Source organism: Neophocaena asiaeorientalis, unplaced genomic scaffold, assembly GCF_003031525.2.
Source record: "Neophocaena asiaeorientalis asiaeorientalis breed wild unplaced genomic scaffold, Neophocaena_asiaeorientalis_V1.1 scaffold59, whole genome shotgun sequence".
Taxonomy (NCBI): Eukaryota; Metazoa; Chordata; class Mammalia; order Artiodactyla; family Phocoenidae; genus Neophocaena; species Neophocaena asiaeorientalis.
In genome coordinates, this window is record NW_020174268.1 from 18331670 (window position 1) to 18359239 (window position 27570).

The window sequence follows — 27570 nt, forward strand, 5'->3', positions numbered from 1 at the left end:
GATAAGCTCAGGGCACACAGTGGCAGAGCCAGGACAAGCCTTCAAGCCTGACTCTCAGTTCTGTATGCAACTGCATGGTATCCAGGCATTAAGTCTGTCTCTGCAGTTAAAAAAAATTCTTTTTAAGTTTATACCTTCTGTTTGAGTTCTTTGCCTTCACTTTTCTTCCCCATGGGAAAGAACCTTGGTAATCTTGGTTTCACTCTAGCTCATGAAAGGGCAACTGGTGTGACCATTTATATAACTAATAAGAACTCCACGTGAGGCCACAATAGGAAAATCTATTTTTATTTTTATCTGGAGAAGTGATCTAGTTGATCTGACTCACAATGACCCTGGTATTGCTGATGGAGCCTCATGGAGAACTCTGAAAAACATGTCAGATGGAATCAGCCTGTGCTTCTAGGTTATACTTAAGTCACAGTGGTGACCAGCGTCCGTGTGGGTGCATCAAACCGTCACTTGCCTTTCCTTCCTTCCTCTTTGCCAATCAACATGAAGTGTGTCCCAGTCTGAAAATCCCGCTGGGCTTTACTAAAAAGTCAGTGTCTAAATGTTTTAAAGGAATATTGAGGATCCAAGGCTCCAGATGTCTAAACTGGATCTCACATCCTTAAATGGCAACGTTAAGGTGATATCGGAGAGGCAATGTGACATGACATACTGATCGTGCCCTTAACCACAGGTTAAAAGATGGGTTACCAGCCACTGAGAAATCTGCCCGCTACTTGGTTCGTGGCTATTCGTTAATCATCAAAGATGTGACTGCCGAAGATGCAGGGGATTACACGATCTTGCTGGGCCTAAAGCAGTCAAATGTGTTAAAAAACCTCACTGCCACTCTAATTGTCAATGGTAAGTTCACTCTTCAGACTTTCTTTTGGTTCTGGTGGGGGTGAAATTCGTGAAAATGTGTGTCAAAAGTCAGTATAACAAAGAAAGCAAAATTTAAAAAAAAATTGTTTTAAAAACCACGGATTCCCCATCCCAACTATTTCATGGTTGCTTGCTCTCTTCCGTAAGCAATATGATTTTTTTTTTTATCATTGTGGTCGGAATGTACATACGCTTTTCAGTTGGCATTATAATGACAGACCCGAGGGTCCTGTCCATGTGTGTTTCCCTGACAGCAACACCAGCGAGACTGTGGTCCTTCGCTGTGGTCCAGGAGGGAGTCATGAGAACAGCTCTTGACCTCTGTCCTATTTTTCCTTTCAGTGAAACCCCAGATTTATGAAAAGGCTGTATCATCGTTTCCATACCCGACTCTCTACCCACTGGGCAGCAGACAAATCCTGACTTGCACCATTTACGGTATCCCTCAACCTACCATCACGTGGTTCTGGCATCCCTGTAACCATAATCATTCCAAAGCAAGGTAGGGACAGTTCGTTTCTTGAGTAACTTTCGAATACTTTTTGACCCCTGGACTCAAGGGTCTTATGGGAGCTGGTAGATGGCACGTGCGGTCCACTGGGGGCAAAGGCTCTCCCTGCCTTGGGAAAAGGTAGGCGATATATATCTACTCTTCTTCCGTACCCATGCCTAACCGTTTCATTAATTTTTCTCTCTAGCTTACAGTTTAAGGCTAGGAGCACAGGGACAGAATGAAGGTCGCCCTGTGAGCCATTCTTTGGAACTCAGGTTGGAACTCGCGTCTCTTGCTTTCCAACCGAAAACACCCAGACTTTGGTTCCACCACTGCATCAGTTACGCTGGTCTCCCCATTCCTCACTCTGTACGCACCGAGGACGGCATCAGATCTTCCCACCGCTGAAGATCGTTACCTTTCCTAGGCTCTGAGCATGCTCCCTCATCTGTCGGAAATGAGCTTCCATGCATTTTCTGCTTCCTAGGAGGTCCTCCTCTGTCTTTCCAGGCTCAACAAGGCTGTCACCTTCCCCACCCTCCAGACTTTCTCATTCAGACCCCCTTCTCCCTCCTCAGCGTGAACAGCACTTTGCCGACACCACTGTCACATCACAGGGTGTGCGTACACTTGTCTTTTCTCTAAGCTGTGAGCCGATTCAGCACCTCTCTGTCTTTAGGGGCCGGCACCGTGTCTGGCACACACAGATGCTCAGGGTGTATCTGCTGAACGAATTCAGCCCTGCCCTTGGTTAACTGTGCAGCGTTTCCGTGCTTCCTGTTGATGACCAAGCCCTGTTTGTTGTTTTCCATTACTGTTTAGTCTAGAGGATTGATACTAATGATAGTTCCCGGGAGCGAATTTGAAGGACAGGAATAGAATTGTTGATAGGTGCAACTGTCTTACTATCTTACTATCAAGTAAGATAATATTGAGACTGCTCAAGAATTATCGTGAGGCCAAATATTTTCTTTATTGCTTTTAATTCCACTATAGCAGAGTGGTTGGGAGAACTGCAGTTGTGTTTTTTTAATGAGCTTGATAAAAAATATGACGTAATTCTGGCACAAACGGAAGAGGCTCTTTGGTTTTCTAGATTCTTCCTGCAATTTCAACTTGTCTTCATCTTGTGTTTTAGTATTTTAAGGCATATCATTCTGGTCGTGAAAGTTACTGGTAAGTTACGGAATTCCCGAGTAGTAGCTGTTTCCACACATCTGATTTCTCATCTGAGTGAATCATTTGCTAAGAACAGAAATATCTTGACTTTGCTAAGAAAAAGCGTATCTTGAATACCTTCTTTACCACTGTGATCATTCAACCCCAGAGAAAGGGAGACCTACTGAGATTTTATTTATTTTGCTGATTTGGAGATGGACATCCATATTTATGGACTTGTCCCTTTAAGTATTTGTGCTAACCTAACTTGCAAATAAATTTAAAATAACTAACTTAAGCTGTTAGGTTTGGATAAAGGTATAGAGTTGAATTTTTATGGAATAACAGCCTTTTTAAGATATTCTTAATTTTTGTTTTGACAGGAGCAAATCTAAAATTTCAGCTCTGTTTAGGATTAGAGCTAGTAACTATGAGAAAATAACAATTATGAGTGATAGAACATAACATTATAAAGTTAGATTTGAATAATGCTAATAAAATACGGTTTGGGGAATGAGGTCAGCTGGAGCGAAACTTTGTAAACGTTACCTCTCTTCTTCTGGTATCTTTGTGGTGTATGGGATCCTTCTCCCATGTTATAGAGAAAGCTTGCCGAGGCATGGAAGGATATCGTATTCCTCTTGGAATTCTCTCAAAATTCAGAGCAGTACCTTACATCTTCAGTAAATGTTTGTTGGCCATTGGACTTATTCTCTTAATGTTAAAAGGCATTCTTTCTTTTTTAACCAATCACAAGACAGATCAGAAATGAAAGCTTTCACTCTTTCAGTGATGATTCAAATTGTTGCTTGAAATTATCTGCAGGAAATGTGCATATCCCTAAGAAGCTCTCATTTTTAAAGTCAGCAGACTGACTAGCTTACCTGTGTCAGGTCCAGATCTGATGCTTGGTGGTTAAATCAGTGCATTTAACGTAGAAATAATTTTCAGAAAGATATATGGGACCTTTGTGCGCTAGAAAGCAAATAGGAGAATTCGATTTTACCTTGCAGAGAGATAAAAGCTCAAACTGACAGGTCAACGAAGCCCTCTTTTACTACTAAAATTTTCCAAATATGTCTTTATATAAATCTATTTTATATACTTAATTTCAGTGACATTTGAATAAGGGATGTTCCATGCCATGAATTTTTAAAATCTTACTTATTCTGGGTTACACGGTACATAGTTGCAGAGTGGTATCTGCACATCATTGTCAAAAGAGATTAGGTGATTAATATATACACGTTACTCTTGAATATGTCGAATAGTTCTTGGCATTTAAATTTGAGGCTCTAGTTAAGGGATAGATCTATATAAGGACCACAACCAAAGCATTAGTTTCGAGGTCAGAAGGTATATGTTTTCGGTAGCTCAAAATTATTAATTGGTTTAATATGGCCCACAGGTTAATGGGTCTAAAGTAAAGAAGTTCAGACTCAAATTGTATAGTTTTCTGGAATCCAATAAATACATATTTTTAAAACGATCAGAACAACTGCTCAACTAGGTCATCTTTGTGGGTATTAAGAGCCATAAATAAATCGAACAGAAACTTCCTCCTTTTTGAGAAAGAACGTAACTCAGCAGCTTAGCACATTTTTAAACACTGTGGTTTCTGATTCACCTAGAATTTGTTCTCATAAAACATTAAGAGTAAGGGTGGGGCAGGGGTGGTTACTTTTAAACTCCTGTACGTAATGAGCTGAGAGGAAATACAGCACAATCTTTCCCCCCTTTTACTTTTCTACAGATACGGGTGGTAAAGTAGTAGAAGTAGACTATTTCTTTTGAATTTTGAAGAAATAAGTTATTAACACCGAATGAGGGATTTTTCTCATGCTTAGAAGCTGGCAGGGACTCCTTAAATAGATTGTCCTAAACTTGCCCCATGTCAGCCTTGAACATAAACCCAGGGAGCACACAGGAGGTTGGTGAACTTATAGCACCTTTCATGTGTGTGTAGTTTACAGCTTCTGTTCATATGAAATAGGGGTAATTCCATATACTTCATAGATAATATGAGCATCCAATGAGGCAGTGTATTTGGGAAAGGTACAGAGTGCCATGGACATAATGCAAGGTTGTAATTAACTGCTAGCATTAGGGTAAATGTCTCTCAATAAGGCTCTGAAACTTTTAAGGAACTTGAAAAGTTTTCTGCCTACTGTAGACCTAGTTTCACAACAGTGAGAATGTTTACCTAATATTTCTGAGAAGTGAACACAAACTGTGGAAAGTAAAATGTTAATTTTGCCGTGCCTTAGAAATAGAAATCTCTAGTAGGTCTGGGTTATAGAATTGAGGAAAATAGAATTTATGATTTTTCAGAAGAAGAAAAGAGAAAACGGCCATGTAGGTGAGCTAGGCAAAAGTGAGAATAAGCTCAAGGGTATACAGGGGGAAGAAAGTGACTCCCCAGTTGGGTGGCCAGCCCCATTCGTTTGTTTACTGCCATAGGAGGAAGTGGTTCTGGCCTGTGGGTTGGCCGAGGCTGGGATGGGGCAGAGCGGGATGTGAGAGAGCTGACCCCTGCTCGGAGAGCCCACGTTAGACTTCTAGAAATTCACCTCCCCCCCTGCATTTTGAAGAACTAAGTAGGACTACTCACCGCCCACGCAGTGAGCTGGTCTCGATCTCATGGTCCTTGGTAAGCTTCGCCACGGCGCTGGTCCAGTCTCACAGGAACTATTATGTGGATAAGGTTGCCCACTCAGCGGAGGGTGGTCTGTAAAGGAACAATATTAGACTCTTTGGAAGGGGCCCCTCTTTAGGGAATGGAAGGGGGATGGATTTGAGGAACCCAGGAGGAATGAGGAAAGAGCAGTCTGGTTCTTTTCTATAAGGAGGTTTAAGGCCGGCAGCCTTTAATTAAAGATGGCAGCTTGGGTTTTAGCACAGACATTCTTTAGATCACAGGCTATTTTAATTCCCTCTCCCCATCTAACCATCACAAATCATCATTTCCAGGTCATAAATAAATTACACTGATAGAGTTGCATATATCATTCTTTTATATATAAATGTATTTATTTTTGGCTGTGCTGCTGCGTGCGGGCTTTTCTCTAGTTGTGGCGAGCGAGGGCTACTCTTCGTTGCGGCGCGCGGGTTTCTCATTGCGGTGGCTTCTCTTGTTGTGGGGCACGGGCTCTAGGCGTGTGGGCTTCAGTAGTTGTGGCTCGCGGGGTCAGTAGTTGTGGCTCGCGGGCTCTAGAGCGCAGGCTCAGTAGTTGTGGCGCACGGGCTTGGTTGCTCCGCAGCATGTGGGATCTTCCCGGACCAGGGCTCGAACCTGTGTCCCCTGCATTGGCAGGCGGATTCTTAATCACTGTGTCACCAGGGAAGTCCCTATATCATCGTTCTTTAATGGAAAAAGTGTTAGGTGTAGTAGATTCTTTGTGAAAGTCTCATTTCCTTCATCCACTAACTGTGATGACCAGTAAAAATAGGTAGAGAGAAATCTCTGCTACTTCTGCCGTGTTGACATTGCCCACATCTTACAATGCGTTTTGCACAGGGTCAGTATTCAGTCTAAATATACTGTCAACCGTCTGTTATCACACAGATGTTGACTGGGCACCAACCATGTGCAAAACAAAGATACACAGAATTTGTGTTTAGTAGAATTTGTTTAATTATGTAAAGTCAGATCTGTTTGGTGATTACTTATCCTCTCTATATACGGACCCGCAGGATCTCTCCTCCACAGTCTTGGGGATAGAGACCTGGGAATCAAGGAAATGGGTTCTATTCTTGGCCCAGTCCCTGACTTCTGTGTGACCTTGGCCAGTTATTTAATCTGGGCTTCAATTTCCCCTTCTGTGAATGGTAACTGCCGTGCTTCCCCTTTCCTATAATACCCACTGAGTAACGAGTGAAGTGAGAAATTCACTTGAAATGACGTCTTCTTCAAAAAAACAACTTATGAAAAATAGAATGGTCATAAGAAAAGTCGTACTTGTGATTATGTATTCCGTGGTACAGAACTGACTCGGTAATGTCAGTAATCACCCATTAAGAAAAAAAATGCAGCAGCTCCTCCACCACCACCGGTGTCAAGCCCTATTTTCCTCAGTGTCAACCTGGACGACCTCTGTCAGTTTTGGTCCAGCCCATACAGACCAAGGCATTATCATTCTTTGCCCAGTTAGCCCTAAAACTTTGCTTGATTCACTTGGTGTTTTGCCGATGACCCCCTTCAGAATGCAAAAAACGGTAGTTGGATTCTCAACTCATGGAAGGTGGAGGGGCTAGGGTATTCTTTATTACTTTCTTAGCTAAAATTGTGGGTTTGCTAAGAAAAGCCTAATAGACATCCATGGATGCTTCAATCAAAAAAGAAAAAGAAAGGAAAGCGAGAGAAAATAACATTCCCTGCCTCACAATTGGATTCCCCATTTCTGGAACACTCTTCGTTTGCTCAGCATGAGTGGAGACCACTCCAGGACTAAGTGTGCTAGGGGTTTTAGTGGGGGAGGGGTGGCAGGGGGTGGCCTACAAAATAAGGGAGGACAGAGGCATCTAGGAACTCTCAGAAGTTGCCTAATTGCATTTCTCTATTGTTTACGTCACCAAATTGGCAAAGAAAGGAAGGCCTGAATCATTAGGGATGTGTTAGGTCTAGATCGTTTGGGGGAAACGCAGTTTTGTGCATCAGGGGGGGTATGTAAAATTAACAGGGCAAAGACAAAACGGTTGCTAATGGTAGTTAATGAGAAATGTATTCAAGGACCCAAATTTAATTGACTACCAGCGTGAATGTCTATTCTTTCTATGCTGAAACAGTTTTGTATTGGATTTTCTGTCTACAAAATGAAAGTTTTACCCATTTAAGCATTGAAAAAGTCAACATCTCCTGGGGGCTAGATGTAGGTCAATGTCTGAGGGAAGCTGTAGTTTAAGCAGACCTCTTCTTTTGGAAATATGACCACAGTCTACACGTTTTAATATTTAGCACGCTTCTTTTAAGTATACATACAATTTGTCTCCACGTCTCGTGTGTGTATGGGTATGCAGACTCAAACCAGGCAGGCTCCAGAGAATTTTAACTTGCCACACGCAAAACCCTGAATCAAAACGGGGACTTTGAAGGCGACCACTTCCCCCCAAGCCCACTTGAGCAGGACTTGGAGCTTAAACAAACAACGGAGTAAATCTGGCCATCTCCGGGACGCTTTCATCACAAGCCAAGTGACTGCTCACTTGCTAATGGGCAACGTCTCACGTTCTGTTATATAATTACGAGATGAGGAAGTGCTTGCCACCCCACGTGAGTGCTCTGACAACAGCCCTTATTAAGAGTTCGTGCAAAGACCTGAGAGCGAGCTCGTTTGCCAGGTGCCTCTTTGCCACTTTTCTACACTTTGCGAGATTTTTTCCTCTTTTCCCACTCTTTGTAGGAGTTCAGGGAGTCCGATGAATAATTGTTCCTAATTAACTGTCTCCTGTAATTCCTATCAAACGTTTCATTATGTGCTTAAATTAAGCCAAAAGGCTGAATCATAGGAAGTCCATGCTGGATGGTTTTTAGAGGGATCTTTTGAGCAGAGTTCAGTGTAGTTTCCCAGGATTAGGGAGGACCAGAAGGTAGTGACACACAATTTGGGAAGATTGGCAGAACCTCTCCTACTGTCTTCGGCCCATATTCACAGATTTTAAAAATTGAAGGGGGCATTTTCATGACTGAATCTAGAAACTCCTGTCCTGACACAAGATCCTTAGTCATACATAAATAGGAGAAATCACTTGTGAAACATGCACCTATCCTTGGAAAGCGGCATTTTAGTTATATCTCTCTTGGCTTGGGAGACTGTTTCTTGAGATATGGACCTTAGTCTGTGGTTCATCACGTCACTTCACTGCCCTTGTAGGTGAAAAAGCAGAACCTGGTGGATTGGAGTAGAAGGAAGTGTGTGATGGATTTAGACTCTGGCCCAGGTCCTGCTTCATAATGAGCTCCAATACGTGCTTCTTCATACCTTCTTTAGAAGCCTCATGGGATGTTTGGTCCCCTTGAGTGCGGTTGACTACTTCATGATAATAGCTGTAAGAGACTCCATCAACCAGCCCTTTCTAGCGCCAAAGTTGCGCCCATCCCTTTCCACATTATGCGTAATCTGGGCAGCAATTCTACATCGTGGCCATAATTTCCCCATAAGGAAACTGAAGCTCAGAAAGTTATTTCTCAGGTGTTTTCAGATCGTGGAGTAAAAGAGGCTAAGTAGGTTGGCATTTCGGAAGGTTACTATTCATTGGTGACCCATGGGACTCCCTCAGGTGGATCGCCGTCGGCTCCCAGAGAAAGGAACCGAAATCCCCGAGGTGACAGGGGTAGGAGAGCACTGACCTCACTTCTTGGGTTTACTCTTGTCCCCACTGATCACAGAGTGCACCGGTTGAGTTAGAGTTGAACGGGGGCTGGAGAAGGAGGTTAGCGGCAGTTGGGGGAATTTGACTCCCATAGTACCGTCTCTTCGGGAACCAGGGATGATGAGATGCTGGTTCAGGCCCCAAACCTGCAGGTGGGAGGAGACCCTCTGAGGGGCTAGAAAGCCCAAGGGGATGAGCGAGCCTGAATAGGACCAACCTCAGGAGGACAGCAAGTCAAACAGTTAATTTGGCGCTCTTCCTGTGGCCACTTTCCTCTCCGTGACTTGCCCACCACGCAGGCGTTTTTGATCTCTTGCAGGGAAGTCCCATTCCCTCTCGCTCATTGTTCAGGATTAATTTTCTAGGTCAGGATTCAGCAAGCACTCAGCCCTCCGGGGGCCTCACAGAGCTCACGGAAGACTGATGAAAGGAGATGAAGGAGAAAGAGGGAGAGCTTACAGCCGGTGAGTGTGTGAAACGGGCACACGGAGGCTGCAAAGCTCAGCTTCAGCGTGGCTGGATCCAGTCACTCTGAACGATTCATTCGCTTAGAATTTAAGACATTTTAAATATCGTATGATATCGCGGAATCTAAAAAAATCATACAAATGAACTTGTTTACAAAACAGAAATAGAGTCACAGATGTAGAAAACAATCATGGTTACCAGGGGGGAAAGGGGGAGGAAGGATAAATTGGGAGATTAGGATTGACATAGACACACTATTATATATAAAACAGATAACTAATAAGGACCTACTGTATAGCACAGGGAACTCTTCTCAATACTCTGTATTGACCTGTATGGGAAAAGAATCTATAAAAGAGTGAATGCATGTATATGTATAACTGATTCACTTTGCTGTACAGCAGAAACGAACACAACACTGTAAATCAACTCTACTCCAATAACATTTTTTAAAAATTAAGAAAAAAGAGTTTAAGACATTTTAGAAATTAAAAAAAAAGCTTATTTTAGAGATGAGAAACTGAGACTCAAAGATAATTATCCCTCACCTCACAGCTAGATAATGGCAAGCCCAGGACTGGACCCAAGTCTTGGAGTTCTGTTTATTATTCCTGTTTATTCTTATTTCCACCACGACATTGTATAGAGTCCCCATGGGAAGTGCTTATGATCTGGTTGAATAAGCGAACCAACATGGTTTCAGTGGATGGCAGATGGTGAGCACTGCAGTTAAGGGGGAGCATTGTGGAGAGGGAAGATCTGGGTCCTAAACGTGATGGGAAGGTACTGGGAGGTCAGAGGGAAAGGGGGAGGGACAGATGTGATAGAGGGGCACGGGGATAGGATGGTTGAGGAGTTGCTCGGAGAGTCACCGGCTGGCTCACTGGGATGAGGGAGAATCAAAACCAAATCTGGAAAGGGCGCTTCAGACCTGATGTGGACTTTCTTGAATGGGGGCTAAATAATTTGCCAGCCAGTCCTGCTTGAGCTTGCCTTCCCTGGCCAGTGCCCCGGTACCCTGCTCTCTGGTTACCAGGGATCCCCCCGCCGCCCACCCCATTGCGCTTACAGCGTGACGTGACGGACTTGTACAGACTCGGGGGTGGGGCTCTTTCTCCTGTCCTCGGCCCGTGTTATGTGCCCTGCAGCTCAGAAACTCGCCTTCCAGGTCGGAAGGTCAAAGGCTCAGGTTTTCACTCAGGCCTTTTAAAAAGTTGTACAGCTGCTTATTATCCCATTTTTCTTAGGCCTTTCATGTTCCATACCCCTTGTCCTCAACACTGAAAACCACGTGAGACGATCACAGATTGCTACCTTATTGAGAAATCCTCTTTTGTGAGTGTGAAAAAGTCTTTGGATAAGTAAGGTGAGGAAAACGAAAATGGGTGTTTAGAAGCTCCTTGGCACCAAACAGAAGGTTATGGCCAATTTAGAAGACTGCAGGGCCTAGGGTTTCTATTTTTATTTTCCTTAGAGCTGAAACTTATTAAGCACCTGTCTATAGGATCAGTGCTTAATCTGTGCTTTAGACGTATCACCTCATTTAATTCTAAGAGAACTTCTACGAGGCAGGGGACTATGGTACTACCATTTCCTAGATGAGGCACAGAGAGTTCCAAAGACCTTGTTAGGAACAAGTCCGTCACGCTGTCAGCGCAGTGGGTGGCGGAGGATGGGACCCTGGTAACCAGAGAGCAGGGTACTGGGGCACTGGCCAGGGAAGGCGAGCTCAAGCAGAAGGACCGGCTGGCAAATTATTTAGCCCCCATTCAAGAAATTCCACGTCAGGTCCGAACCGCCCTTTCCTGATTTGGTTTTGATTCTCCTTCATCCCAGTGAGCCAGCCGGTGACTCTCCAAGCATGTCACCACCCAGCACTTCATCTGTCACTAGGAGGCTTGGTGTTGTTACAACTCTGTAGACATTAAGTTGAATAATTTTTGGTCAAAAGCTCATGATCGGGCTTCCCTGGTGGCGCAGTGGTTGGGAGTCCGCCTGCTGATGCAGGGGACGCGGGTTCGTTCCCCGGTCCGGGAAGATCCCACGTGCCGTGGAGCGGCTGGGCCCGTGAGCCATGGCTGCTGGGCCTGCGCGTCCGGAGCCTGTGCTTCACAGCGGAGGAGGCCATAGCAGTGAGAGGCCCGCATACCACAAAAAAAAAAAAAAGCTCATGATCCAGAAAGCAAATATGCTTTGAGAAGCCTGTGTGATGACATCAAGAGCTACTCTTAAAAGGCATGAGGATGCAGAAAGGCCGTATAGTCTAGAGTTTAAGGACCTGGGCTCTGGAGCCTGAGCCCCGGCTCCGCCACCTACTACCACCTACCAGCTGGGTGATTCTGGGCAAAGTAAACCACCTCTCTGGGTCCGAGTTTCCTGATCGGTACAATCGAGGTAACAGCACTGACGTCCTACGGTTGTTAGGGGAATTAAGTGAGATGATTTATATGAAGTACTTAGCCCAAGTCTGTTTTGCTTAAAGTTTTCCAGTGTTTTTGGTTGCTCTGGGGCCGCCCACTGCAAAGCTCCTTCCCTCTGAAGTAGCATCAGATACACACAGGTATCCTGTGAACACTGACAATCTGACAAAACGATCCATGCTGTCGGGTTCACGTTCTCCCAGGAAGCGTGCTTGCGTCTTTGGACGGGTCTTCTGACTGTGGTGATTTACTGCAAAGAAATTAAGATGGGACCAGAAATGAGAGAATCTTCAGGTTCTGCAGGAAGTTAGAGGAGCTGTAATATCCTCGACCTACTTGCGTTTCTGAATTCTGCCTCAGCTCTTCAGACCCTCATTGACCCACGTACTGTCCAGCCTACAGGAGCGCGTGGGCTCTGGACATTCTACTTGGTTGTGCTCAGTTGTCTATGGATATTTTCCCACGCACTTGACTTATCTCTTCAATAACCATATCCTTGATAATGGAAGGAAATAAATCTTGTACTTCTTTCAGAGGACACGATTCTACTTCTTAAATGGAATGTGTGTGAACAGATTAATTTTTATTTGAATCAGTGCTAGTAATTGCCTAGCAAATGGTGCTAGTGATGGAAGACAGGAGACCACTGCTGGTTAGTTATTTTCTATTAGCCCAGAAGGTGCTTCTGCACACGTCAGCATCATTGCTTGAGTTGAAACTGTCCACCACTATCAACTCGTCAGACGCTGTGATGGGTTCATCCCAGGTCATTAATACTCCTCCTTGGGAACGGACAGCCCTGATGACGGTGACACAGCGCTTGGTTGAGGCGGGATGTGTGAGGTCACTGGAGGGTCAGCAGTGTCCCTTTTTCAGCACGTTTGAGGTGAGTGACGGATGGCAGGGTTGACACCCACGTGAGGTTGAGTCCACATCTATGCGCTCTTCTCGTCAGGCCATAGCTGAGCGAGGACACATGTGCTCTTCTGCTTCCCCGGGTAGTTAGACTAAGCCCTGAGGTTAGGATGATGAATAAGACCTAGTCCCCACTCTTAAGTAGCTCTCAATCTGGTCCGATAACCACGGCTGACGTGAGTGACCTGTCTGCCGTGGACCGGGCACTGTGCCAAGCATGTTACACCAATTAACTCACTTAGCATCCACCCGCATGTTTGATGATGCATGAGGATCTTCTCTGAAGTGTTGCCCTTCTATTTTTTTAATCCCTATAAGAAAACCGGTAAGACGTGGTAAGGTGGCTTTGCTTCCTTTGAGTTGGCAATGTTAAAAACACATCCGTGCCCAAAGAATTCGAGGTGGTTCATAGAAAAGTACAATTAATAATTTAACAGATCTGGATGAAAATGGGGTAAGGCAGAGATATGGCCCGCATGCTTTACATGTTAGTTGTCAAGAGAGAGAAAGAGACGTGTGATAGATATTTGCGAGAAGAAGGGGCCCATAAGATAAAAGCGTAGCAGAAGTACAACTTTTCAGGGAACTAAAATCCAAGAAGAATGATTTCTCCTCTCACCCTCTGTGTGCTGTAGTCTTAGCAGACGAACCCTTCAACCACATTTCTAGTACAGAGAGTGTCACAGGACTGGTAATCACCACCTCCCTCCCTGGTGACCGGTGGTGTGACACCAATGGAGAATTTATTAAAAGTGGTTCTGTGGGCTGACATGACCCAGTGATTTCAGAACTATTCAAGGGACTAAAAAGACTGTAAGTCCTCTGATCAAGTCCCTGTGACGATGATTCTCCCAGCCTTGCCATCCAGCGTTCCATCACCAGACGGTTGCAAAACCAGGATCTGAGCTCAGGTCTGACTAGCCCTAGAGTTTCTGCTAAGTGTGATTCCCTACCCCCACCCCGAAGGCCTTCTGGACGTTTCCGTACTGACCACCGTGTAATAAGTGATAGGCGAACAAAACGTAACCGTAGCTTGAAATATGCTTCACTGAGTGACTGGAGTTAATACCTTAAGGCTCCTTGCGTGTGTTAAAGGATGTTATTTGTAGCCACTCCTAACATTTCCCTGAAGGTTTTTTTATGTATCAAATCACCCTTCCTCTGCTGACCAGCCTTTCACTAGGGCAGAAAAATGAATGAAGAAAATGGATGGCCTCTCCGAGGCTCCTATCTGGGTGTAACCGAGTAGGTACCCACCCTTTGGCCTCCTAGTCACCCGGTGTGGGACTGTCGGGATGCCTTGGCCCAGATTCCCTAAAAGAGAGCGAGTCAGGGGCGGGGGAGTCTCTGGGGCTCTTGGGGGAGGCGAGCGGGAGAGAGAGGAGGAAGGAAAGCAGAGGCTGGGAAGACAGGCCTTGTTCTGAGTGTGAATGGACCGCGGGGCCCTCGAGAGCAGGAAGCGGCGCAGGCCAAGACGCTCACGGAAAAGCTCTTATCTAAACAGAGGTGGCCAGGACGCTGGATCACCTCCACCATTGTCCCGGGAGCTGACCCCAGCCTTCAGTCCCCGAAAAGCCTTCTCCACTCCCCCATCGCCATTCAGACAAGAAGTAGTTTTCAGTATGGGCTCCAAGGCGTCACGAGGTCTCTCCCTGGGCAAGAAGTCGCCACCCCCACCAACAAAATCCCCCCAGCCTGACCCTGTGACCAGCCTGGAGGCCCAGGCCCTTTTCCTGGAGCAAAAGGGGCAGGAACCATTCTGTCTAAACACGCCTTTTTCTGCCAGCATCCTCTCCTCTATATTGTTCTGTTTGTTTTAAGAGAATGTGAGAGAAGGGGAAGAGATAGCGTTGCGGATTCTATTCATCGGATGGCTCAGACACACGATCGCTAATGTTTTGACACGACACACGCAGGAGCGCAGGAAAGTTTACACGAGGCCCTTCTGCAGGATGGCGCGCGGTTGGGGAGCCGCCCAGTCGTGCCCGCGGGCGCGGTTCCAGGTGGTCTTTTTTTTTTCCTTTTTCCCCTCTCCACTTTTTTTAAAAGACGTTTTACAGCCTCGATTTGCTATTACTGCTCTCCCCCTTTGTTTCCTCCCTTGAAATGATTCAGTATTCTTTACAAACAGGTTCTAATCACAGTAAGCACGTGCAAACAAATCCCATCACGTGGAGAAGCAGAGTCCACGCGAGTCAGCTTGTAGCATCCAAGAAAGGAGAGAGAGGGAGGGAGATGATTCTGTGTGTGTTGGGACTTTGTAGAACTTTCTGGAGCCTCCTTTTCTCCTCCAAACTAAATGTGCTTTAACTATACTTTAATGTACGTACACCTTCCTTCCCAGGCGATGGCGCGGGCTCAGGTAGGCAACCGTTGGGTGTAGGGCCCGGCTCACTACTGTGCGCCCCCCGCGGAGGCCCCTCAAAACCAGCTGCTGCTATAAATGTATCGGCGTTCCTAACAGAGCAGGCCTCGTTCATCCCAGAACGTGTTTAGGAATCGTGCAGACAGCAGTTTTAAGTTACCAGGGGGGAGAAAGGATTGTAATAAAAGCTGGATCTCTTTATTTTCTTGCGAGATGTTGTCTAATGCTGAAATTCATCAGCCCACAGAAGGCCAAGGTTTCATATAATTTGAGCATTAAAACTCTGTAATGATGAGAACTAAACAAAATTTATGTAGAAAACGTAATTATAAAATATTCCTCTGCCCCCTCCCCCCTCCCCCAAAGGACATGGGGCTACTTCTACTTCCTGAAAGCCAATATTTTGCTTCTCTGGGTGTCTGTACCGGTTGGCTTCAGAGGAACCCCAGAGTTTCCTAACACGTGACTCTGAAGCATGGTGGTCAAGGTTTGGGCGGGGTGGTGGTCTTTGGGAGCAGAATTCATGCCGTGTGATGGACGAGTTCTGGTGTGGCAGGAAGAGTTAGGAATATCTGGGTTCTAATCGCAGATCTGTCTGCTACTTTCTCTATTAATATGAGTAAGACATTTGATTTTCATGAGTCTCAGTTTCCTTCTTGGTAAAGGGATTTGTGAAATGGGGATCATAATACCTGCTCCACTGGGTGACCGTGAGAATTAGTTGAGCTTACATGTGTGTAGCTGCTACCCCAAGTCTGGTACATTAAAAGCAGCCCAGTAACAACTGGTTTCCCTTCAGCCAACCAAGAGCCCAATTTGGCAGAACAGAGATTTTGAAAGAAAGGTCAGCCTAACGTCATTTATCATAGGGTGAAAGGGGATCCTTCACCTCTTTATCTTAAGATTCAGGTGGTAGAGTAGACCTTCTGGGATTGGGGTGGCTATTAAACTTGCTGGAAGTCATTTATGAAATGAGAATCTTACACTGGATACCTACAGGAGTCTTAGGTACCATAACACAGGTACATCATAGCACTAAATGGGCAATTTCTAGAAAGGCTGAGTGAAGGGTTGAACCCTCTCAACCTGGTACTTCAGAGAGTCTGTTGTTTTTCTCCCACGGGGGCCACTCCGGAGAAAACACAGACACTAGCCATCCGTGGCTAAAGGTCACCTCTCCCCTCTGATTCCACCAGATGCAACAATGCATCCTTTAAAGAAAGTGCCAACTCTGCTTTTTGGGTTGGGGCAGGGGAAAGAAAGGCAGGAGGACTGCAGAAAGTGTGCAGATAGGAACTGTTCAAATCCAGCACTTAAGGAAAAGCACAGGTGAACACAAGAGGGTACCTAAGGGTACACGCTCTGCACTGTTTTCCCTGTGATGGGTTTGTAAAGGTGAATGGGACCTGAGGTCAGAAATCACGGGATGACAAATGTAATGTAAATGGTCGTTGCAGACCATGCACACAGTGGGCACTCAGTACACTTGGGCTAAAAAGACATCCAATCCCCATTGCAGTAATGGTATCTGTGTAGTGAATATTTGGGAAGCCTTTTCTCCCTATGTACAAAGAAGCACTGAAGTATGACAATTTCTTTTTATATGATGACGACAGAACATGGATATTATGTTACATACAGCATACAGGTTAAGTGCACAGACTCTGGAATGAGCCAGAACTGATTACAAATTCCGCCTCTGCCACCTACCAGCCCTTTAGCCTTGGGTAATTGACTTAACCTCCTTAATCCTCAATTTCCTTGTCCATTAGATGGGGGGTGATAGTACCTACTTTTTAGGATGCTGTAGAGATCAGCGTGCTAGTGTACATGAATCACCTAACACAGTACCTAGCGCGTAGAAAGTATAATCCTTATCATAGTAGAATGTAATATCGCATAGTGTCTACCGTAATTATTACAGCCCATGGCTTGCCTGTTGGGACCGACAGTCAGAACCGCCAAGACTGTAGGTTGGATCCCAGCGTTGGCTTTGCCTTTCTCTGTGGCTCCAAACTGTGTTTGGTCACAAAGGAGCCAAATACTTACGAGCGTGCAGGGAGCAGGGCAAACCCATCAGCACTGCGGGGGGGAAAAACCCAGAGCATGTAGGTCAGTAACTCATCTGCATCTATGGAGGGTGTGTGGCGAGCACTAAAGCAGCCTGGTAACGTGGACCAGATGGGAGAGCCCCACAGATGTCTCCTACTTGGGAGTCAGACAGACAGACATGTCAGATGGAGGGTCCCGGCTCCGTGTGTTGGATCCATAATTGCCTGCTTTCTTTTAACTTATTTATATCAATCTCTAGTCCAAAACTAATTTGTTTCAGCTCCAGGGCAATCGACAATGGAGTACACTCTTACCCCGGAAACGTTTTTTTTCCTCTCGATGGTTATAAATACCTCCACGCTATTGTACTTGGCATGCTGTATGCAAATAGAGGTCAGAGTCCTAAAGCTCATTAGGAAAGGGACGGGGGGCTTGGAGCACGGAGAGGACAGCGTGGAGCTGAAGCTGATAACAGCGGCCTTGTCCAGAACAGTGCCTGGGAGCTTTCTTATCTCCCTTTGGCAGGAGGTGCTGAGGACTTCCTGTGCGAAATCAGGAGCGAACGCTGCTTTCCTCTTGTTGTTCGGCTTCCTCCCCCCTCAAGACGGTTCCCAGCACAGCGATTATCTTTGCATCTTCAAACATGGCACAATCTACTTCCTGAAGAGCTTGATGTATTCTTAAGGGCTCAGGCAAATTCCCCTCCCCCTACCTCTCGTTTCAAGTGCTGTTATAGAGTCAGCCCCCTAAATGACATTCTATTTTTAAGGTTCCAGTGACAAAGAGGGAAAAATCACAGTCCCCAGTATGGAAAATAGCCACAGAACCTGTCCTTTTCCATTTGGAGGACCTTGCAGCAACTCTAGTTTCCAGGCCAGGGCTTGTGCCGACAGTAGCTGCCCTTAGAGGGACGCGACTGCGTTTCCCTCGGGAAATGCCTCGACTTGCTTCACTCTAACATATTTCTTTGCATTTCCTGACAACCAAGAGTTTGAAATTAAGACCTTTGTCTAAGGCCTCCCTTATCTTTTTCACTTCTTTGGGGAAAAAGGAATGAAATTACAGGCTTCTCTTTCAGATACAAGAGAACTTCAGCTCTTGGATGTCACCATACCAAGTACCTGTGTAACGTGTCTACGTGTCACAGGTGTACACATATGTAACAACCCCCATATACATGTTATATATATCTCCACAGACACACACGTTATATAAACCTATATATGTACCCCATGTGTGTGAAAGGTCTGAGATTAGACAGTAGTTCAAGGTATAGATGTTATGAAAAGTAGGACAAAATAACTTATTTCAATGATAAAGTTTTAAGGCCATGATATATTTCAAGTCAAGGAGAAACCGTATAATTTCTCTTTGGTTCCGTTCCTTCTACTAATCAATGAGTTAAAATGTTCACTTTTTTAACCTGATGATTATAGGAATAGCTAGTCAAAAAATCTCAGAAATTCCTTAAGGAATGGCTTGTCCTTATGAATTCTTTTTTATTTTATTTTAATTAATTAATTTATTTATTTTTTGCGGTACGCGGGCCTCTCACTGCTGTGGCCTCTCCCGTTGCGGAGCACAGGCTCCGGACACGCAGGCTCAGCGGCCATGGCTCACGGGCCCAGCCGCTCCGCGGCATGTGGGATCTTCCCGGACCGGGGCACGAACCCGCGTCCCCCGCATCGGCAGGCGGACTCTCAACCACTGCGCCACCAGGGAAGCCCTCTTTTTTATTTTAAATCTTATAATCTCACTGTAAAAACAGACATCTTGAAAACATTTGGAGAAATCTGATATATGGGCCAGATACAAACAACACCGTGGAATTACTGCTAATTCTATTAGGTGTGATCGTGGCGTTGCTGTTATTAGAAAACATGCATAATTTTTAGACATGGACTAAATATGTGAGGCTAAAATGACATGCTGTCTGTGATTTGCTTTACAATATTTCTCAGAAGAAAAAGTAAAAAGAAATAAGGGATAGAGGAAACAAATGTGGCAAACTCTTGGTAATTAGTAAGCCTGGGTGATGGGTATATGGGGGTTTACTGTACTATGACTCTACTCTTCAATATGTTTGAAAATAATAAACAGTTAAAACCAATGAAAACTCTTACTAGAAACCACACATCAGTACCTCACGCCTGTATGTTTACAAATGTTTGTGGGGTGCCAGTTACATGCTTGGCCCTGGCATAACTATGAAGACAGAGTGATCCCATAGAGGTGGCCAATGGTCCTTGTAGCTGCTGGCCCAGTGGGACCTCAGAAGCACTGAATGCAAACTTAGAAACTGGTGAATGCTCTGGGGGAGAGGACATTATATGGCAGTGTGCCCCCCCCCAGGAGGGGAGACCACCCCAGAAGACTCCCTAGTTTCACATGGTGGAGTCCTTTCTCAGCTTGAGGACCAGACAGGGATAATTACAGAACTTTTTTTTTTTTTTTCTGATCATCACAATCCCTTCTCTCTTACCTTTTCTCTCACTTATTTCATCCTCTCACTTTCTTCTCACATAAGTAGCCAAGGGCAACAATGACTTAAGAGCAACCATGCATTCTTTCTGGCTTGAAAATCTCCAGAATCTGCCCAAGACATGTACAGATTAGAGCCCAGCCAGCTGTCTGCTCACCACAAATTCTAAGCCAGAAGGAAGGAACATGAAGTGACACCACGAAAAGTTCACAGTGCAAGTAGTCATACAAATGACCACTTCCCAGCCTTACAGGGTCCTCACTCTTTAGGCTGGGAGGTAGGAGGAAAGACTGCATCCAGGAGAGATACAGAAATGAACAGCATCAATCCATAAGGCGGTCGGAAAGCAGCAAAGGCCGTGAGCTGCCTGCAGGCACTCAGCCCAGTTCCTACGCGCACTTGTCTCTTAAGCTACCCAGTCTGGCAGGGGAACACCTTGGGAACCCACAGATTTTTTTTTTTTGAGGCACATAAAATAGCTCTTTGTATATTTGCATCGTGTCCCCCCCCAAAATCCATATTTAAATCTCAAAAGGCTGCTTTAAAAGAATCAGCGTTGGGGACTTCCCTGGAGGTCCAGCAGTTAAGACTCTGCACTCCCAATGCAGGGCGCCTGGGTTCCATCCCTGGTCAGGGAACTAGATCCCACATGCCACAACTAAAGATCCCGCCTGCCACAACTAAAGATCCCACCTGCCACAACTAAGACCTGGCACAGCCAGATAAATAATTTAAAAAAAGAAATCAGTGTTCATTTTGTCATGAGTGGTCGAAAGCAAAGCACCTGCAGTGTCCACTTACTGAGCACCTGCATACGCCATACGTGGTGGTACAGAGCTAGGCTCTGGGCAGTTCACGCGAATAGAAATCACAGCACAAGTTAAGGTGGTCTAGCTACAGGCTCATCAAGTGGTTCTGATCCTGTGCACTGGAAGGGTTCACAGTGATCAGGATAAGCTGCTTGGAGGAGATCGGGCCGGTGGCGAGGGGCATCGAGGCAGCGGTAACTGGTGAGTGAAGGTGAAGGAATCAGGTGTGTGTACACCCCGAGCCACAGGAAGAATAGTTCCTCGCTTTTCTAGGGTGTCTTTAATTTACAAAACCTCTGTAATTAAATTTAACACACGTATAATCCCATGAGATTAACAGGGCAGGTATAATTTTATTTGTGTGTTTCAGAGGAGAAAACTGTCATACAGCTAGAAGTCAGGGCAGCTCTAGGACTCAAGTCTTCTTTGAAGTAGCTGAACCAAACTGTGGTTTGCCCGTGAGGAAACGTGTCTGTAGCGGTAAGGTTGAAAAGGCAGGTAGGGAATGGACTTTGGATGGCCTTGACTCAGTCACGGAAGCCTGGGCTTTCTTCAGTACAGTTGTTGAAGCTTTCGGAGCAAAGAGGATTCCACTAGAATCCCGAATGCTCAGGGGGTTGGTCTGGCGGCAGCTTTGTGGGTGTTGGCTTGGGAAAAGGCATGTTGAAGCACTACTGCACTGCCCGGGTCAGAGTGGATGTAAGTGTCCTTTCTGTTGTTTGGATTTTTTATTCATGTAGAACCCAGGATACACGAAACATAATAAATGATCCAAATGACAACAAAAACACGACGGTCCAAAACCTATGGGATGCGGCAAAAGCAGTCCTAAGAGGGAAGTTTATTGCAATTACAGTCCTACCACAGGAAACAAGAAAAATCTCAAACAACCTGACACCTAAAGCAACTAGAGAAAGAGGAACAAACAAAACCCAAAGTTAGTAGAAGGAAAGAAATCATAGAGATCACAGCAGAAGTAAATGAAACAGAGATGAAGAAACATAATAAATGATCAATAGGTATTTACACCAGTGATTTAGGTGGTAAACTGACAGGCACCTACTGACAATCCGGTGTTTGAAAGAACACACTTTCGGATACAGGTTGGAATCTCTCTTTAAAATGGTACTGCTCCAGCTAGTTTAAACAGTAAGAGAGGGAGATTTCATGGGCTTTTAGAAGCAAAAAAGATCTTAAACGACTTCAGCACACATCTTCTATCATTAAACCCTTGAGGCCTGAGATGTTAAAGAGCTTGCCATGATACTCCAAAACTTGAAAAGAAATAGACTAAATTTAATAGCTGCTCCATGATGTGTGTTTCCATATACACTTAATCAGCCCTGGAAAAAATTAGCTGCATGATGGAATATTCTCATATTAAATGCCAGCCTTTTATAGCTGTGAAATGCTGTTATCCTTGAGGTTTACATTCATTACATAACTTCCGTGTTTTCCGTGTTTGCATGTTTCTTCCACTAGGAACTCATTAAAATCTAGATACTAGATTTTTTAATTTATGCATTTTTATTTAATATTTAACATATAGAACAGGAAGGATATGTGGAGATACACTGGTGTGGGTTTTTTGGTTTTGTTTTGTTTTGCAGATCAGGCAAAAATCTGTCTGCTGTTTTTAAGTTCTGAGGATGGATATTGGCGGGGGGAAGCATCTAAGGAAAAGAAGAAAATTGTGACTTTGTTATCTGAGGACTTAATGGTTTTCATTTCACGGGTCACCACTTACTTTTTTTAAAAATAGGTATGACTTTTGCTCCAATAATGAAGAGTCCTTTATCCTGGATCCTGACAGCACCGTAGGAAACAGAATTGAGAGCATCACTCAGCGCACGGCAGTCTTAGAAGGAAAGAATAAGGTACTGTTCGTCAAAATAAGCGTGGGGATATTTATTCTAAAAGTACACACTCGGCTCCCAGTTCTGGGTTTATTAGAGCCAGAAGGAATTCAAGTGCTCAAGCAAAAATTCAGAGAGAAGAAAATCCGTAGTGTGTCTTTACGGAGCGATTCACGGAGGCTATTCAAACTGCTGTATACACCCAACCGAGCACCAGTCCCGAAGGAGTGAGTCCTTGGTCCTAACGGAAGAGGGAGAAATGCCTCTTGAGCATCAAACTGGTCCACGTCAGTGGTTCTCAACTCTGGCTGCACAGCAGTCTACTTTACCGATCATTATTACAAGTGAATCTTTAGCGTGGAGCCCAGGGTTCACGGAAGCTCCCTGGGAGAGTCTAGCATAACCAGAACTGAGAACCTCTGACATGAAGTGAGAGGTCAGTAAGCAAAAGCTAGCACAAAACTTTAGGCTAAAATGGAATGTTTCCATTTCACAAAATACCTTGTTTTCCCCTCTGTTTTCGCACGGGCGAAGCCTAAGTTGGGGTATACAAACACACACAGCGTATCAGATTCCCTGACTGAAGAAGGGCCAGTCAGAACCACCATGAGATATCACCTCACACCTGTCAGAATGGCTATTGCGAGAAAGACAAGAAATAACAAATGTTGGTGAGGGCGTGCAGACCCCCTTGTGCACTATTGGCGGGAATATAATTGGTGCAGCCACTATGGAAAGCAGTATGGGGGTTCCTTTAAAAATTAAAAATATAACTACCATATGATTCAGCAGTTCCACTTCTGGGTATCTGTCTGAAGAAGACAAAAACACTAACTCAAAAGATAGAGGTACCCACGTATTCACTGCAGCGTTATTCACAACAGCCAACATATGGAAACAACCTAAGTGTCCATCGACAGATGAATGGATGCAGAAAATGTGGTCTGTATACGCAGTGGAATATTATTCAGCCATAAAAAAGAATGAAAGTTTGCCATTTGTGACAACATGGACAGACCTTAAGGGCATTATGCTAAATGAAATAAGTCCGACAGAGAAAGACAGATACTGTATGATCTCACTTATATGTGGACGAAAACAAACAAGAAAACAAGCTCATAGATTGGTGGTTGCCAGAGGCAGGAGGTAGGCAAGATGGATGAAGGGGGTTAAGAGGTACAAACTTCCAATTCCTATAATATATAAATAAGCCATTGGGACGCCATATACAGCACTGCGACAATAGTTAATACTGCTGAATTGTACACTTAAAAGTTGCTAAGAGATTAGATCTTAAAAATTCCCATCACAAGAAAAACCTTTGTACTACGTGTGGTGATGGGTGTTAACTAGACAGACTGTAGTGATCATTTTGCAATACATACAAATGTTGAAGCTAATATAATGTTATTTGTCAGTTATGCCTCAGTTTAAAAACAAAAGTTTCCCTGACCTAGTCAGGGACTAGGAGCGTCTTTTCTGCTCTTGGACACATTTTCTCCACTCCCTTAACCTCAACACTAGCTGATACCTTGTGAACCAGGGAAATCGCAGCAGATCTCAGACCTGGTGGTTTTCTTCTCTGTCAAATTAGTGAAAAATGCAACTCCAGAATCTGCTATTATCAGGTACAGGGGTAGTGATGCTTTAAGAAGGGAAAAAAAAAAAAACAAATCACCCCTTGCTAGAATATCTCCTTCTACATGCATATCTTGATTTGGAGTAGTCTGTTAATATGGGTGTTACCTCCTTAAGTGTGGTCATGCTTATTTATCTGTTCAGCTATATTTGCATTTGAAAGCAACAAAATAGATGGCATCATTCTCCGAGTAGGACTTCATAATAACAAATAACATCTGCATTCTTCCTGATGGAAGACTGTTGGACGTACATTTTAAAGATGAGAAAAACTGAGGTGATGACTGACTCCCAAGTCACGCAGCTTAGAAGTGGCACGTGAGAAGCTCAAACCCAAGTCTTCATTGCCAAAACCCAGGGCTCTGCCAACTAAGCCAATACAGAAATTAGTTAAGATGGTGATGGCTTGCACGATAATATCAGCGATCACTCGTCAAGGATTCGGGAAAAGTTTTTCTAACCACTGCGGCAAGCTGTAGGTGGCTTACAATTCTTTTTCTCAAATGCAAACAAACTAGTTTAAAACATTCCAAGATGTGTAGCTATTGATGAGACAGCAGTTTAATGAAATACTTAGAAAAGAGGAAACTCTGTAAACACAAAAGTTTGAGTGACACTACGTTTTTGAAAAAAAAGGAAATTGCCTCAGAGTAGAAAGCAAGTTAGTTGTCACAAAGTACCAGAAAATTTCAAGATGCCCTTGACTGCGCCGATTCATTTTGCCTTTCCCTGACCCTACCGGATGCTTGTACTGTTAACTGCTGGATATTAAAACACGAATTTATGAGCTTAATTCCAAAGAACTTCTAGCCCGGTTTGTGGTATTCTAGCCGCAAAAAAAACATACGACAGAAAATAGAAAATGAAAAAGCAAGGTTATGTTTCTGATTAGCCTGAACCATGAAGTAGCTACCTGCCTCCATGACAAAACCTGGGTGAGATAAAGAATCTTCCCTGATTTTTTCCATGTGTGCTTGAAACAAATTTATTGTCTTGTAATTCTGTAGTTACACCAGGTTTTTAAACAGAGACCTCCAGACACAGTTGGCCCTTGGGCCATCCAACCTGCAGAGCATGGGTTAAGGTCTGCCCTTTCTATTGTGTGTAACCACGTGCAAATAGTTCACCTCTCTGAACCTGAGTTCTCTCCTCCAAAAAATGGAGCTCCTAACACACGACCTGTCTCGTTTGCCTGTTATCAAGATGACTGCCTTATATTCCCTAATGCAATCCCCCAAATTGACTGTGAACATATGCAGTAAAGACTACTTATTAAACAATTGTGTTGAAAAACCTTTAATACTCCTTCTAAACGAAGTGTGTGTATATACACACACACACACACACACACACACACACATCCTAGTAGTAACTGTAACAAATTAGACTTTGAGTTATTAATTTCATGTCCTAAATTTAGAAGACTTTACTAATTTTGCTTTTAGCATCTATTAATATATCTTTGTGTGTGAAAAACGTCTTTCAGATGACAGACGGAAGTTTTGCTATCTCAGAATTCTTTGCATTGTTATTTCCTTTACAATTAAAACTGCTTTTCTTTTCTGTTCAAGTTAAGAAAGCAAATGAAAGTCCCAGCTTAGAGCACACAGATGCTTTCCCCCAGTCATATAGTCGGCATGCCCGGGACCCTGCTCCAGCCATCAGCGGAGCGAGGTCCTGCTCGAGCACCTGCTGCCTTTCAGGGACTTGCTTCCCCCCGCGCCCCACCCCCGTGTTGTGTTTTGTTTTGTTTAACCCAAGGAAGGGTAAACGAGACAATAAAATTCAGTCTCCTTATGGCCAGGTTTTGGCCCAGATCTGTGAGAAGTGAAGTCATCAATTGGAGTTGCTAACGGCAAACGTGGAGCTTTGGTATGGTTTCAGTGGGTTTGCCAGACTTTGTAGACTTGGGGCAGGAAGTAGAAGGAGCCCTGTGTTAGGAAAAAATACACAGGAAATGCGTTTCACAGCATTAATTCTGTGAGGCTGGAGGATCATGACAATTTAACATCTTAGCAACATCTCCATTGAAATCGTCTTGAGGTTTCATTGAGAAATGTGTGTACCGTAAAAGACACGTCCATGACCGAAGCATGAATGCCTCATCCCGGGAGTACAGCCTGGGTTCCGCTTTCCCACACACTCCCCGACCTTGTCTACCTTCTCACGTTCTATTTCCCATCAGTTGGCTCAAATGCACCACCCCAGGATCATTTTAGATTCTTCCCTGACCTTTACATATCTGCTTTTATTTCTCCCTGAAACACTTCAAAGGAAACTGTAATAGAAACATCCGAGAATAAAATCCATATATAGGTTTTTTTTAAAGGCGGGTGCTGGAAATTAGGCTGAATTACACATCATCCCATCCATTCTGTTCCATGAGGTTCAAACCACATTCCAGTAGTGAATCACTAACACTTAGCGAAAGGGAAGGAAGGAAGGAGAATGAATAACTTCCAAATTTACGGTACCTGACGACAGTGTTCACCAGCGTTCCTGGGTCATACAGAAGAACCCAGAGAATGGATTTGAAGGGTCTGTTTCTAATATCTTAATCCTTGAGGTCCTCGCAGGGAAAACAGAGGCACCCAAAGTGTGGGTTCAGAACTAAAAAAAAAACTGTGGCAAATGGAAACTAATTCTAGAATGGATACAAAGACAGCCTTGGGAATTTCTTTCCGTGTACCTTATAAAATATATGATGACAATTTCAAACATATGCTACAACTCAACTTCTTGAGTTTGAAATACTTTCTCTTTTCAAGTATTAAGTTGATATTTGCTGTTCCAACTGTTACGTTATTTCCATTTTTTCCTTCTTGAAACAATAGCATTTGGTCATGACTGCCGGGGATCACATTTGTCCCCTTAACCCAAGAGACTCCTGTCCTGTGAGAAGTTCTCGTGTCCAAACTACACCCACCTCCAACCCACACTTGACCTCCCTTTTCTGACTCTATAGTTTATACTTCAAGTGTCATAGTTTTTTCATGAAAATATTTTAATTTATAGCTTAAAAATATACTCTAGAAAAATAAAAGTCCTCTAGAAATCAGATCATTTTGAATAATGTTGCTCACAGGATGTAAGTTCCATCTTACTTTAAAATGTTCTTCTCTAATTATAATTTGTCCATTATCAATCATATTTTCAAACCATATAACACTGTATCAGCTTGCAACTTGTATAAAAACCATGTCTGCTCATTAAAGGAGGTATTCTCGAGAGAAAATCCGACTCAAAGCATAGACAGAACTCTACCAATAGATCTGTACTATTAGATTTAAAGGGTTTGAAGGCGGCAAGCAGCAATTTCGTGTAGGTTAAGAGCACAGGCACTGGTGTCAGACAGACCTGGGCATAATTGTTGCTCGGGGCTGTCTGTGGTACCACGGATCTTTGAGTGAGTCAGTTTATAACCTCAGTTGCCTCTTGTGTAGAACAAGTAATACACCCACGTCACTGGGCTCTGGGGAGGATTAATTAAGTGAGGTAATGCCTCACACACTGGCACACAGCAAGGGTAACATAGAGGTACCCAGAAACAAAGAAATAATGTAAGCTCCCATCAATGTCATTTTCTAGTTCAATTTTAATAGAAACTTTGGAGAGGTGAGTTCTGGGGCAGGCTCTACTTGGGGTAAGGTGTCAGTCTTGGAAGAGGTC

The 27570-nt window shown here is 44.2% G+C and overlaps 1 protein-coding gene across 2 annotated transcripts in view; it reads left to right on the plus strand.

Annotated features, from left to right (window-relative positions):
* Window positions 1–1294: 1294 nt before the first annotated feature.
* The window catches only part of FLT1 (fms related receptor tyrosine kinase 1), a 110454-nt gene continuing 84178 nt past the window's right edge, over window positions 1295–27570 (plus strand). Inside the window, exons 1-2 of one of the 2 annotated variants that reach the window (XM_024755447.1) lie at window positions 5073–5177; window positions 22170–22284. The gene's annotated coding sequence lies outside the window, so the exon portion shown is untranslated. Of the gene's footprint in view, window positions 1379–5072; window positions 5178–22169; window positions 22285–27570 lie in introns of those variants that run through there. The other variant, XM_024755448.1, reaches the window with a different exon arrangement.